This window comes from Balaenoptera physalus (assembly GCF_965194825.1).
Source record: "Balaenoptera physalus genome assembly, chromosome: 2".
NCBI classification, from domain to species: Eukaryota; Metazoa; Chordata; class Mammalia; order Artiodactyla; family Balaenopteridae; genus Balaenoptera; species Balaenoptera physalus.
This window is the reverse complement of record NC_138883.1, coordinates 146,570,100-146,584,965: the sequence shown is the minus strand read 5'-3', so window position 1 is coordinate 146,584,965 and position 14,866 is coordinate 146,570,100. Positions and strand designations below refer to the sequence as shown.

The 14,866-nt window shown below is 40.7% G+C and overlaps 1 protein-coding gene and 1 long non-coding RNA gene across 11 annotated transcripts in view; both read left to right on the top strand.

Moving 5' to 3' along the window:
* The window catches only part of ARNT2 (aryl hydrocarbon receptor nuclear translocator 2), a 203,214-nt gene that overhangs the window by 133,122 nt on the left and 55,226 nt on the right, over window positions 1-14,866 (top strand). The window lies entirely within an intron of this gene.
* LOC309654619 overlaps window positions 1-14,866 on the top strand; it is a 33,554-nt gene extending 18,688 nt beyond the window's left edge. Inside the window, exon 2 of the long non-coding RNA XR_014260347.1 lies at window positions 1-14,866. This exon is cut by the window's left edge and continues 18,120 nt beyond it. This is a non-coding gene — a long non-coding RNA (uncharacterized lncRNA).

Below are 14,866 nucleotides of genomic sequence, written 5' to 3'. Positions count from 1 at the left end.
TCACCCTGTCCCATAGACTTGTCTTCTGTCAGTGTCAATGCCAGGCATGATGACCATTTTCCCTTTAAAGCATTATTTCCTGGAACCAGTTTTGCCACTCAATGCACTCATCGTGAGGCCTTCATAGTGGCACCTCTGCCCCTGACATACAGAAAGTCTTGTCACCACCATTTCAAATATAAAGAAACTGCCTACCTTCCTGGATTGAGAGGTAACCTACAGTGTTCAACTGCTGTGCTCGGAAAAATTCTCTCCTAAGGATGCAAGTGCCTTCTTTGCTCCATGTGCTTAGGCCATAGACCACTTTCTAAAAGACCCCCATGGTGGCCAGTACACTGCAGGGCAAGACAGGAAGAAGAGCTCAGCCAGCCTGTAACAGAAAGTCATATTCTTCTTCTATCAAACCTATTTGCCCTTCGTATCACTTATCACTTCCTCACTGTCCAGATTCTTACTTGGGTGAGCTGCACCGGAACAGATTCTGAGATGTGTTTTCCAGGGAGTAGTCGCTAGAATCAATTTCACAGGTGGAATGAATGGCCCTGAAATTGGTGACCGGTGGGGAGCCTGGGAGCCTTTGAGGTTTTCGGAAAAGGGGCTTGAAATACGGTCCAGGCTGTGCTTTGGCAAGACGAAAGTAGCGATAGTGTAGACCACAGTCAGGGAGAGGCGGGGCTGAGTAGGAAAGCGTGGCAGGAGTACCTGTTGGGAGAAGAGTCTTTGGAGCCCTGGTAACGGGAGGGTTGTGTGTAGGCAGCGTCTGGAGGGGTACCAGGGACTGTGACCAGGGGCTGTTGGAGGAAGAAGCAGCTTCTCCTGGGGAGGGGGTCACAGTCAGGGAGGTGCCCTGGAAGCAGCCAGATCACAGAGCCTGTGAGAGGTAGACGGCCAAGGGTGCCGGCCTTCAGCTGCAAAGAGTACGGTTCCCAGGGACTGAGTAGAAGGAACTTATTTGGGAGCTGGGTAGTTTTGAGAAAGGTGAGCAAGGCCAGGGGGAGGCTGATCTTCATGGGGGGAAGACTGCGGAGCAGAATGCAGCAAGACGCTGATGGTGGTGAGAGGTGATAGCAGAATCAGGATGTGAGGGCCACGAGGGGGGCCGGCTATGGTGAGTGATGAATTAGCAAACTTTGAAGTCATGGAGGAACGCTTGGTGTCAGCCAGTCCCCAGCCTGCCCAAGACAGAAGTATGGTGACCGGAAGTTGGAGCAACGGTGTAGCCCCAGGGCAGGGATGGGTGGCAGGTGGGCTGCTAGACACAGCCATACCTTCTAGATGCCTGGTCGGCCCTGGTGAGGATTTCCAGCTTCTAAAAGGTGGAGATGGGGGAGAAGCCGGTCAATGGAGCATGTCATTTGTCTCTGAACTTTTTTTTTTTTTTTTTTTTAAACAAAGGCTTTCTGGGGGAAACTTGCATTTCTCTGTGTCTTTTTTTTTTAAATTAATTTATTTATTTGTTTTTGGCTGTGTCGGGTCTTCGTTTCTGCGCGAGGGCTTTCTCTGGTTGCGGCAAGTGGGGGCCACTCTTCATCGCGGGGCATGGGGCTCTCATTATCGCGGCCTCTCTTGTTGCGGAGCACGGGCTCCAGACGCGCAGGCTCAGTAGTTGTGGCTCACGGGCCTAGTTGCTCCGCGGCATGTGGGATCTTCCCAGACCAGGGCTCGAACCCGTGTCCCCTGCATTGGCAGGCAGATTCTCAACCACTGCACCACCAGGGAAGCCCTATCTCTGAACTTTTTATAACTGAAAGCTAAAAATAGCAGTGAAGTGCCACAGCTAAACTACGGAGAGGATGGGAGGTTCAGTGTCCTTGGCTTCCTTTGGGACACAGCCCACTGCTTTCCATCGAAATCCCTCCTCTGTCAGGGAAGATAACACGGACTCAGAGGCCTCGAAGTGGGCAGGGGGACTGGGGGACCTCATGGCCCACTCCTCTCTGTACCCATGGTAACACCAAGGCTGGGAGAGGGGCGGCTGTCATGCCCCCGAATTCCTTTCTCCTGATGTCTCCGCTGTACCTCAGTGCAGCTTTATTGTTACAGCCCCTTAGCCCTTTGTTTACAGATTACATTTACTGGAAATGAAGCTCTATCTTCTGGGTCCAAGTTTATACAGAAAATACTCATTTACAACTTCCCCTTTAGACAAAAGAAGATGCACGTTAATTTTCATGATTTAATGGCAGTTAATTTGGCAAGAAGTGTTGCATCCCTGCCAAATGTTTGAGAATTAAACTTCCACCATCATCGCGTGCATTTTCCCTCAATTTGGTAATCGAGGCAGAGCTCTCAAGTCTGATGTTAAGTGCGCCACGCTCATGTTTCCGACCTTGTTGGACAATGAGGTGCAAACTGGGAAAATTTCCCAGGTATGTGAAGCCCACCTTTTAAAATACCAAACATCATGTGCCAGCCTTTTTTTAAATCACCTTTTTATTATTATTACTATAAAACAGCCCATCTTTGTTAAAGAATTCGAGAAGATCTATAAAATCTTTAAAGTAAAATTCACCTGAAAACCCATTTTTAAAAAAATTTAAGGGGTTGTGAAGTAAAAAGTAAGTCTCCCTTTCCACCCTGGTTCTACCCCCACGAACCAGTTCATAACACCCCAGTGCTTCTTATTCTAGACATTTTTCTATATATTAAAAAAATGGAGCTCATATATGTATATTTTATTACACAGCCTGTTTTTTGTTTTTTTTTACTTTTCATGGATATCATAAATGTTTCCAAGTTAGTACATATAGCACTACTTCATTCTTTTAAATGCCTGTGTAATATTCCATCAGCTGCTCCCCAAATTAGAACATTAAGAACTTCCCTTGCGGTCCAGTGGTTAAGACTTTGTGCTCCGAATGCAGGGGTTATGGGTTCAGTCCCTGGTCGGAGAACTAAGATCCCGCATGCCGCATGGTGCAGCCAAAAAAAAAGACTGTTTTCAGTTTGGGGCTCTTGCAAAAGATACCACAGTTTATATCCTTGCACATGACTCTTTTCCTATGAGTGCTGGTGTTTCTGCAGGATAGTCTCAGAAGTGGAATAGTGGAATAAAATACATTTTAATAGATATCATCAAATTACCTTACAAGGCAGGATGCGTGTCCATTTTTCCACACTCCTACCAGCTCTAAATGTTTTCATTCTTTTGTAAGTTTTGCCAGTCTGATAGGTTTTTTTGGAGGGGGTGCAGATGACATATTTTAAATTGGATTGTCTTCATTAGTGAAGTTGAGCATCTTTCCTGGGTATATCGACCACTTGTATTTTACTGTGGGTTGCTTGTTCATGGTATATGCACATTTTCCTGTGGAGTGATTTGTGCTTTTCTTATTTACTTGTGGGAGGTCTTTATAATATTATGGACATTAATCCTTTGTCTACTATATGTTGCAAATATTTTCTTCTAGCCTGTCGTTTATCTTCTACTTTTGTTTGCAGTATCTTTCATTGCACAGAACTTTTTTTCTGCTTAAATGAGAGGCCCAGAACATGCTGTCATCTTTTTCCCTGATGATTCAGAGCTGGCATGACGAAGGTCCAGAGCTGGACGGGAATTGAAAGGACAATTCAAAGATGTCCTCAGGACTTTTTCAGCCCACTGCTGCCTGCCCTGTGGCTGTTGTTGTTTTGTTGGTTGTTTGTTTGGCTTGTTGTTTGTTTCTTTTTATGCTCTGTGAGGATTCGCTGTCCTCAAATTCACCTACTGGTAGATAACTCTTCTTACTTTCCATGTGCCTATTTTTATACTGTCCCATCCAGTCACAAATTGCTGGTTCTCATCCTTCATGGTCTAGACAACCAAACAGCACAACTTGTCAGTATCATGGGCAAAGGGAATAAAATAGGTTGTGAGTTGGGAACTGACAGCTTTTCCTGAGAGTAAAGTGCCCAGGCTGTAGTGAACGGCCTTTAAGATGTCCGTTAGGGCTGCATAGAGACCTTGTTCTGGTTTGCTGAGATTGATAAACATATAATTTGTTGATGGATGAGGTGCTTTTTTCTTAGGCTTTTTTCTTACATGAGAAACATTTATTTGGAGCCTCTGCCCTGACTGCATGGGACTCAGAGCCTTGACGCTATATGGAACTGTGTCCAACTCGTTAAGACACCATACTTCACCCTCTTCCACCTGATGCCATCCCCGGAGACATCTTTCCCCAGTCTCCGCCGGTCCCACCAGACAGACACACCCAATTCTGATGAATCCTTGTCTATAAAGCCTTCACCAGTATTCTCCCAACAACTTCCCAGCCAAGCTATGTGTGTCATGTTGAACTTTTCATTATAGCTTTTTTGCATCTGTCTGTCTTCCCTGCTTATAACAGTGCTCCTGGAAGGCAAGGACCAGATCATATGCATCTCTGTATTATTTAAGCTACTGAGCACAGGGCTTAGAACACAAAGGGGGCCTGGTGAGTGTTTGGTGACGAAATTTCTCTTTGCATCTCCCGCTCATGTACCGTGCAGTACCTACTCAGAAGGAACCCAGGTTTACTAATACCACTATTTTAAATTGTTATTTAATCATTACTATTGAAATAATTTGTACAATTTTATAAGAAAACACTAAGCTAAGAAAACAGAAGCGGCAAATACGTTTTATTTTACGGCCCACTTTGATGAACTGTTTTGGATCTGCTTCAAGAACTAGTGGGAAAATATACCATAACCAATTAGTGACACTTGTCGTGGGTACAGGAAGGGGTTCTCCCAGTTCATATGCTAGGTTTGTGTCATGGCTAACCTGTTAGAAAGGCCAAGAATAGAGTATTCACAGAGGTGTTTGGGGTTGAAATGGGTCCCCCTACAAAATTCATGTGTTGAAGCCCTAATGTCTAGTACTTCAGAATGTGACCTTATTTGGAAATAGAGTCCTTGCAGATGTAATTAAGTTAAAATGAGATCATACCAGAGTAGTGTGGGCCCCTAATCCAATACAACTTGTGTCCTTATGAAAAGGTAAACCAGTTATGGTATTTGTACAAAGAAACCTATCCTGGCTAACTTTTGGTGCAGGATGGAAATCAAAATTAAACTCTCATTAAAGACTGTTTTGTAATTAACAACCATGGCCCCATTCCATATCAAGACTTAGTGGATGCGGCCAAAAGAGTGTTTATAGGAAAGTTGTGGCTTGAAATGCTTTTCTTATTAAGTGTGGGAAAACTAGGTATTTAACTTATGAATTAGGAATTTAACTTATGAAAATAGAACTTATTTAACTTACAAACATAGAAAAAGAATAACAAAATACCATGAGCAAACTAAAAGGATAGAATTAATGAAAAAATAGAAATGAGAAAAATTACACTAGAAAACAAAATTATTATCCTATTGATAAATAGTTATTCATCAAGACTGGTAAAAGAGAAAACCTCTGACAAGTCTATTCCTATTTTTTTTTTAAAAAGAAAAAAAAAGAAATGCATGTTAAGGGTGAAGAGATTTATCAGAGAAAGTTAAAAAACTTATAAGCATAGTGTGCATAATTTAGATTGATACATGCTAAAATCTTTGGGAAGAAAGCTAATTTCTGGGAAAATTGAATCAAAGAAAGGTTTTTGTTTTTTTTTTAATGAGAGGAGATCAAAACTAGGCAAGAAATTGCAAAAGCTGACAAAGAACTGCTCTCCCCGATGGTGCCAGGCCTAGAGGATTTATGAGCAAATTATTTAAACACTTAAAAAGCATAGGAAGAGATAGCAAGTGTACTGCTTCGTTTCTTAAAGTTTGCACAACTTTGATACAAAAACTGACAAGGGCATTTTAAAAAAGAAAACAATGAACCCAATTTCATTTATGAACATACAGATGCTAAATGCAATGTTAGCAAATCAAATTAACAGTTATACGTTATACATATATGTATTAATTACAAGACTACCTTAGTGCTTTAACATTAGGAAATCTGTTAATGTAATTAATCAAAGGAGGAGAGCTAATTAATTTTAGCTATTAATTTTTTAAAATAAAACGTCTTTGTAAACCAATAATAGAAATATGTTTCCTTAATGCAGACAAAACGAATATCTGAAACCAACAATCAATATCTTGCAGAATGGTGAAATATTAGAAGGGTTCTAATTAAAATGAGGAATATGAGAAGAGTGCTCAGTATCACCTCTATTAATCAACATTGTTTTGGAATTTCTACTCCAGACAATAAAATAAGAAAAGGAAATAAGGACTTCCCTGGTGGCGCAGTGGTTAAGAATCCGCCTGCCAGTGCAGGGGACATGGTTCGAGCCCTGGTCCGGGAAGATCCCACATGCCGTGGAGCAACCTGGCCCGTGCGCCACAACTACTGAGCCTGCGCTCTAGGGCCCGCGAGCCACGACTACTGAGCCTGCGTGCCACAACTAGAGAAAGCCCACGCACAGCAATGAAAACCGAATGCAGCCAAAAATAAATAAATAAATTTATTTTTAAAAAGGAAAGGAAATAAAGCATAACTACTTGAAAGGAAGAAAAGAAAGAAAATGATGATAGACTTAACATTACTTGCAAAAGATATGATTACCTGAAAAACCAAATCCAATCTACTGAAAATCTTTTAGAAAATTGAATACAAAGCCATTTAGGAAATACTAAAAAAAATCAGTAACACATTAGACAATAGCATATGAAAAAATACCCATCTATAAAAATAGCAACAATTTAAAATACATGCTAATAACATTAACCTGAAATATATTGTAGAAGATTTCTTCACTTAAACTACAAAATAATATTGAAGGATATGAATGTAGCTAATATACGAATTATATATGAATATAGCTAAGTGGAGAGTCACGTGTATTCTTTGATATAAAGGTTTAAGTATTACAAAGATTTCAGTTTTTTCTAAACCAATCTATAAATTTAATACAGTTTTAATGATTGCCCCAGTGGGATTTCTTTTAAATGAAAATTAATTCTGAAATTCATACGGTCAAATAAATATAAAAGATAGCTGATAAAACTTTGATTAACAGAGTACTGGGGAGTAATTGCCTTACCATATGTGAAAATATTTTTTAAAGCCTAAATAATTAAGATGTGATCGATGAATTTTATAAATCCAATTACTGAACAAATATAAAAGACCTAAAACAGACCCAAGTATCTTTCGAAATGTGGTGTGTGATGAAAGTTGCATTTTCAGTTAGAAAGGAAAAAATTAGTACATAGTTTGAGGACAACTGACTGATCATTTGGAAAACCATGAAATACAGCATATCAAAAATAAGTTTCAGATTTATTAAAGGTAAGTATGAAACTATAAAAGTACTATATGAAAATATAGATGAATATTTTATATAATCTTAAGGATTATATAAAATCCGTAAGGAATCTTAATCTATAAGGATAAAGGTTGTGCTGTTCAAAGAATGACCCCCAAAGGCAAAAACCACAGAGTAAAAACTGACAGTTTTGATTATCTATACTTTAATCATACTCTCTGTAGAAATAAACAAAGAAAACACTTTAAAGAAAAAAAATATAGAAAGTAACTTATATGAGACCCATATATATTCTTTTTTTTTTGGCTGTGTTGTGTCTTCGTTGCTGCCCGCGGGCTTTCTCTAGTTGCGGTGAGCGGGGGCTACTCTTCGTTGCGGTGCACGGGCTTTTCATTGCGGTGGTTTCTCTTATTACGGAGCAGGGGCTCTAGGCACGCGGACTTCACTAGTTGTGGCACACGGGCTCAGTAGTTGTGGCTCGTGGGCTCTAGAGCATAGGCTCAGTAGTTGTGGTGCACAGGCTTGGTTGCTCTGCAGCAGGGCTCGAACCCCTGTCCCCTGCATTGGCAGGCGGATTCTTAACCACTGCACCATCAGGGAAGTCCTATATTCTTAATATATAACAAAAGTTTTAAAATCAATGAGGAAAAAATCTGCGAACAGAACTTTTATATGGCAAAAATCATGTACAGGCTACCCATAAAAGAACAAATGGAAAACAAATACATGTTCAAAGAAAATCAGAGAGAAGCAAATATAACTAATAATAAAGTACCATTTATACTCTTTGAGCTGGCAATTTCACTCCAAGGATTTTTATGCGAAAGAAATCATTGGTATGCTCCAAGATTTTGTCTAGAAGGATGCAAGTAATTATATTTCTTGTATGTATGAAAAACTGGGGAAAAACTAAATGCATTAAGTATCAGAGAGATTGTGTTAAACAAATCACAGCACATCCATACAAAGGAAAAATGAAAACACAAAAATGTTTCAACACATTGAAAGATTTTCTCAGTAAGCTGGAAAGTTTCCAAAGCAGATTATAAAACAATATAAGAAAAAAAAAGACATTTTATTATACACATATACACACAGTAAAGGACATAAGGATATTAACATAATTAAGGTTAATTTTTTTTTAATTTATTTTATTTTTTTTAATTTTTGGCTGTGTTGGGTCTTCATTGCTGTGCGCGGGCTTTCTCTAGTTGCGGTGAGCGGGGGCTACTCTTTGTTGCAGTGCACAGGCTTCTCATTGCGGTGGCTTCCCTTATTGTGGAGCACGGGCTCTAGGGTGCGTGGGCTTCAGTAGTTGTGGCACGTGGGCTCAGTAGTTGTGGCTCACGGGCTCTAGAGCGCAGTCTCAGTAGTTGTGGCGCACAGGCTTAGTTGCTCCGCGGCATGTGGGATCTTCCTGGACCAGGGCTCGAACCCGTGTCCCCTGCATTGGCAGGCGGATTCATAACCACTGCGCCACCAGGGAAGGCCAAGGTTAATTTTTAATGTTTGTCCTTTTATTTATCTATAGTTTTCTAAATTTGCTCCAAAAAGACTGGACGGAAATATACCAAGACATCACTTTTGATATTCTTGTGGTAGGCCTTACGAGTGGCTTTTTTACTCCCCTTATTTCTACCCCCCTTTTTTTTCAAAATCTTGTTTATGTACCAGCTTCATTGCGATATAATCCACATATCATAAAGTGTACAATTTGAAGTGTACAATTCAATGGTTTGGGGTATATTCACGTAGTTTTGCAACTATCATTAGAAATAATTTTAGAACATGTTCATTATCCCAGAAAGAAATTCCATACACATTAGCAGCTATGCCCTGTTTCCCCCCAATTCTAGGCAACCACTAATCTACTGTGTGTATCTGTGGACTTGCCTATTCTGGACATTTCATATAAGTCGACTCATGTAATGCGTGACTTTTTGTGACTGACTGCTTTCACTTACCATGATGTTCAGGTTTATCCATGTTGTAGCATGTGTGTCAGTATTTCCTTTTTGTTGCCAAATGATATTCCAGTGTCTCGGTTTGCCACATTCTGTTTATCCATTCATCAGTTAACAGGCATTAGGATTGTTTCCACTTTGGGGCTGTTGTGAATATTGCTGCTGTGAACATTCATGTGGACGTTATGTTTTCATTTCTCTTGGGTGCATACCTAGGAGTGGAATTTCTGGGTCATATGGTAGCTCAGTGTTTAACCTCATGAGGAAATGCCAGACTGTTTTCCAAACCGACTGTACCATTTTACATTCCCACCAGCAGTATATGAGGGTTCCAATTTCTCCACATCCGCACCGACACTTGTTATTGCATTTTTTTTATTAGAGTCATCCTAATGGGTATGAAGTGGTGTCTCATTATGGTTTCGATTTTCATTTCCCTGATGACTAATGATGTTGAGTATCTTTTCACATGCTTACTAGCCATTCATATACTTTCTTTAGAGTAATGTTCAGATCCTTTGCCCTTTTGTTAATTGAGGATATTTGTCTTTTTATTGTTGAGTACTGAAAGTCAAAACCACTTTAAAAGATCATCTGTAACTTGAGAGTATTACCCAAGCAATGCTTGGAAAATAGAGAAAATCCAAATATCTGGATGATAATCTGGAGATTGCACATCACTGCCCTGTCAGAGGCATTTCATCAGAAAAGCATGTTGAGGGCTTGATCCCGAATCCTTTCCACCTGCCAGTGCCAGAGCCTGCGCCTGCCTTCCTGTGCTCATCCGCAGCCACCTATAGACCCTGGTAGTCTGAGCAACGATGATCACAGCTTTCTTGGCAGTTGGATCCCTACAGCTGCTCGTGGGATTGTGTCAGAGCCGCCTTTACAAATGTTTGTCTCCACTGTGTTTGTTAGATGCCAACCCTTTCAGGGGAAAACTGAGTCCAGTGTCCTAAGGAGAACCTTCAGACAGGCACATAAATAAACTCCTTTAAGGAAGTTTGGGTTTACTGAAGATTTTCTGGAAATTTTGCGAACACATACTTGGATCTCATTCACAACTAAAGATTACTTGCCCATGTGAAGGCCAAAACGATTTATTTAATAAGTCTCAACTTTCCACCTCATTTGTGCAAAGCCAAGGGATTATTTTAACATAATCATAGTTGGTGGATTAAAATGCCTTCTTACAGATGAGCCTGTTTATACACTTAAAGGGCTTGTCGCTTGGGCCCCCATCAGCTCTCTTCCTCTACACTTCTAGACTGATGCACCTTCTAACTGAGACACCTTATTTTATTTTATTGATAAAACCACCACTATTTTACTTATACTTGCAGCTTCTGTGGGCCAGGGGTTGACACAGGGTGCGGTAAGGATGACCCATCTCTGCTTCTCAGTGTCGGGGACCCCTTGTCTAAAAGGCAAACAGTGTCACTTCCACTGTATTTTATTGGTCAAAGTAGGCACAAGGGAATCTAACTTCAACTCTTGATAGAAGGTACGTAAAGAGCATTTGTGGCTATTTTTTAAAAATCTGCGAAAATTCTCAATCAACACTGATGGGATGAAGAACGAATCAACAAATGGACTGTGATATCTCTAGGCAGATGGTCGCAAGTGTCAGCCAATGAGAGCCTCATGCTGCCCGATTCCTCCAAAGGACAGAACAGAAAAACATGGTTTCTTCATGCTGTCCTCTCTGCTTCCTGTTCTGGCCAGTGGTATTGCACCCTCATCCTAAGTGTGGCAAAGATGCATCTGTGCCCACTGCCCACAGATGTACCTGCTACCAGCAGTTTGGGGAGTGAGGTCAGGGAAGCGAGAAAGAAGCTGACATTCGGGCCTTGGGCTGGGGACTCCACGCATCCTCTCATTCAAGCCTCACAGCATGAGGTGAGCTATTTCATACCCATTTCAGACAAGGAAGCAGAGGGTAGAAGAGGCTGGGTCACTCTAACAGACACCGCTGGTGCCCTATGGCACTTCAGCCTCAGCTGCATGCAGCAGGTGAGCTCAGACTCACCTCAGGCTGACGGCATCCCATATCAAGACGTGGTGTCTGGGACTTCCCTGGTGGCACAGTGAATAAGACTCCCAACGCAGGGAGCCCGGGTTTGATCCCTGGTCAGGGAACTAGATCCCACATGCATGCCACAACTAAGGAGCCTGCATGCCGCAACTAAGGAGCCCGCCTGCTGCAACTAAGGAGCCCACCTGCCGCAACTAAGACCCGGCACAACCAAATAAATAAATAAACATATATTAAAAAAAAAAAGAAACACGATGTGGTGTCTTTCTCCTCTGCACCAGGGACTCCCCTGCAAGGGTCACAGTTGGCCCAGTTGTAGGCAAAGCCCAGAGTGTGGAGGCGCTTCCCTGATCTTGGTTTTTCGTCCTTTTCTCTTTCACTCTCCTCACTGGCTCGCCCCTCCTTTCTTGGACTCACCTCCCATGTAAACTATCTGCACTAAAGTCCTGTCTCAGGCTCTGCTTTGGGTTGACCCTAAACCAAGATACCCACTTGTCCATTTTCTGGAAAAACTAGGATTTGAAAAACTTGGATCTGAACTTGGTTTAGACCACAGAACCTGAGGAGTGGTATGAGTCAAGTGGCCCCTCAAGACTTTTTCCACTGTCAGCCAAATTCAGTGGAAGAAGAGTTGGGCGTGGGGAGAGGGTGAGGATAAAAGACTAGATGGGATGGTTCCTTATAGTCACTGTTTCTCCTGCAGCCCTCTCTTGAATAAGACTATTTATCAAGATTGGCATGAACAAATCAGTGAAGGAGGACGTGAATCAGTGCATTCAGTCTTCTAACACTTTAACTTCCTTCTCAAGTAATTTCTGGAACTGCAGTCAATGACAGTAGTTGCTGTACCACTCATGAGCATTGTAGCACGTAGAGGCCTCTCCCAAGGTGGATGTAGAGACGTCACACGGACCTCAGTTTTAAGGCAGGCTAAGATGGAGCTTAGCCAGTGTGGCTCCAGGACCCTGACTTCTGTGTCATATATTGTCAGTGGCATATACCATGCTAGAGAAGTTTCCATGAAGTGAAACTGAAGAATATGGATACTACCCCCAAGAGGGTTTAAAAACCATCTAAGACACAAATAAGCTTGAACTTAGATCTTTAGTATTTCTTCTAAGCAGCATATGGTTGGGTCTTGCTTTTTTATCCAATCTGATAAACTTGGCCTTTTAATTGGGGCATTTAGACCATTTATATTTAATGTGATTATTGTTATGGTTCATTTATGTATCGTTTTCTATGTTCCTATTTGTCCTTTGTTCCCTTTTTCCTCTTTTCCTGCCTTCTTTTGGAATTTTTTAATGATTTCATTGTGTCTCCTTTTTTGAATTATTAGCTATAATTGTTTTGGTATCTTAATGGTTGCTGTAGCGCTTATAATATGCATCTGAATTTATCAGAGTCTATCTTCAAGCAATATTATACCACTTCACATACAGTATAACAATCTCACAGTAGTGTGCATCCATTTTTTCCCCTCCTGGCTTTTACGTTACTGATTTATTTCATAGGAAAATAATCTTGAGAATTCCGTGGTGGTTGGGTTCAATCCCTGGTCAGGAAACTAAGATCCTGCATGCCGCATGGTGTGGCAAAAAAAAAAGAAAAAACACTTACGTATTTACTCATGGTTACCGTTTCCAGTGGTTTTCATTCCTTTGTGAAGATTCATTTTTTCATGTGATGTTATTTCTCTTGTGGCATAAAGATGGTTTTAACATTCTAATAATGATGGTGTGCTGTTGCTGAACTATTTCAGCTTTTGTATGTCTGAAAAAGTCTTTATTTCACCTTTATTTTTGAAAGATATTTTCACTTGATATAGAATGCTAAGTAGACAGGTTTTTTTTTTAATACTTTAAAATATTATCTTCTTACTTACGTTGTTTCTGACAAGAAATCAGCTGTCATACTTATCTTTGTTCCTTTGTATGTAAACATGTCTTTTTTTTTTTCCCTCTGGATTCTTTGAAGACTTTCTCTTTTTTTTTCTTTTTAATTAATTAATTAATTAATTAATTAATTAAATTTTGGCTGTGTTGGGTCTTCGTTGCTGTGTGTGGGTTTTCTCTAGTTGCAGCGAGCAGGGACTACTCTTCGTTGCAGCGTGCGGGCTTCTCATTGCGGTGGCTTCTCTTGTTGCGGAGCACGGGCTCTAGGTGCGCGGGCTTCAGTAGTTATGGCTCGCAGGCTCTAGAGCACAGGCTCAGTAGTTGTGGCGCAGGGTCTTAGTTGCTCCATGGCATGTGGGATCTTCCCTGACCGGGGCTCGAACCCGTGTCCCCTGCATTGGCAGGCGGATTCCTAACCACTGCATCACCAGGGAAGTCCTGAAGACTTTCTCTTCATCACTGGTTTTGAGACACTTATGACGTGCCCTGGTGTAATTTTCACATTTCTCGTGGTTGGGGTTTATCACCATGCACTTGCAGGAAAAATTAACTTCAAAATTTAATTTAAAAGTGCTGGTTTCACTTGAGAATGTCCTTGATGAAGAAGTAAAAATATTAATAATATTAATTATATTAAAGTCTGAAATTGTCAGTATGTATAAAGTGACTTCTGCTGCATACCAAAGCATGCTGATTGTGTCAAGGAAAAGCACTTGTGCAGTTGTTTGAGTTGTGAGCTGAACTAGCTGCTTTTTTCACAAACACCATTTTTTTACTTGAAAGAATGACAACAAACTATGGTTATTCAAACTTGTGTGTTTGGCAGATATTTTTCTTAAAAAGTTAAAATGAGCCTGTCACTTCAAGGAAAACAGTTGATAGTATTTGTTGTCCGTGATAAAATTCAAACTGTTAAGTGAAAATTTGAATTTTGGAAAAGTTGTAGCCACCACCATAATCATGACCAATACCTAACCATATCTTCTGATGCGATACATGGTGAAATTAACAAGTGTGATTTTTTTTTTATATTGTATAATGTAATGTGTCAACATTTAGAAGATCTGTGTAATTTGGTAAACCAATATTCTCCAAATGACCAATACATGATGTTCAAAATCATGTATGGGTAAAAGATCCAGTCAAAGTGTTAGACCAATCTATTTTCCTGAAACAGAGTATGAAAAATTCATTGATATAGTCAATGAATCACATTTCAATTAACCTTTAAGAAACTATCACTTGTCAAGGTTTAGGAAAATATCAAAGAAGAATATCAATAATTACCTTAAAAAACTTCTCCCCCCTCCAACTAGCCTCCATGTGAGGCTATATTTTCTTCATATTCTTCAAGTAAAACAACATATTGTAATAGACTTTATGCACAGCAGATAATAGAATAAAGCTATCTACTATGAAGCAAGGCATTAAAGAGATTTGCAAGGGCTTCCCTGGTGGCGCAGTGGTTGAGAATCTGCCTGCTAATGCAGGGGACACGGGTTCGAGCCCTGGTCTGGGAAGATCCCACATGCCGCGGAGCAACTAGGCCCGTGAGCCACAACTACTGAGCCTGCGCGTCTGGAGCCTGTGCTCCGCAACAAGAGAGGCCACGATAGTGAGAGACCTGCGCACCGTGATGAAGAGTGGCCCCCACTTGCCGCAACTAGAGAGAGCCCTCGCACAGAAACGAAGACCCAACACAGCCAAAAATAAATAAATTAATTAATTAATTAATTTAAAAAAAAA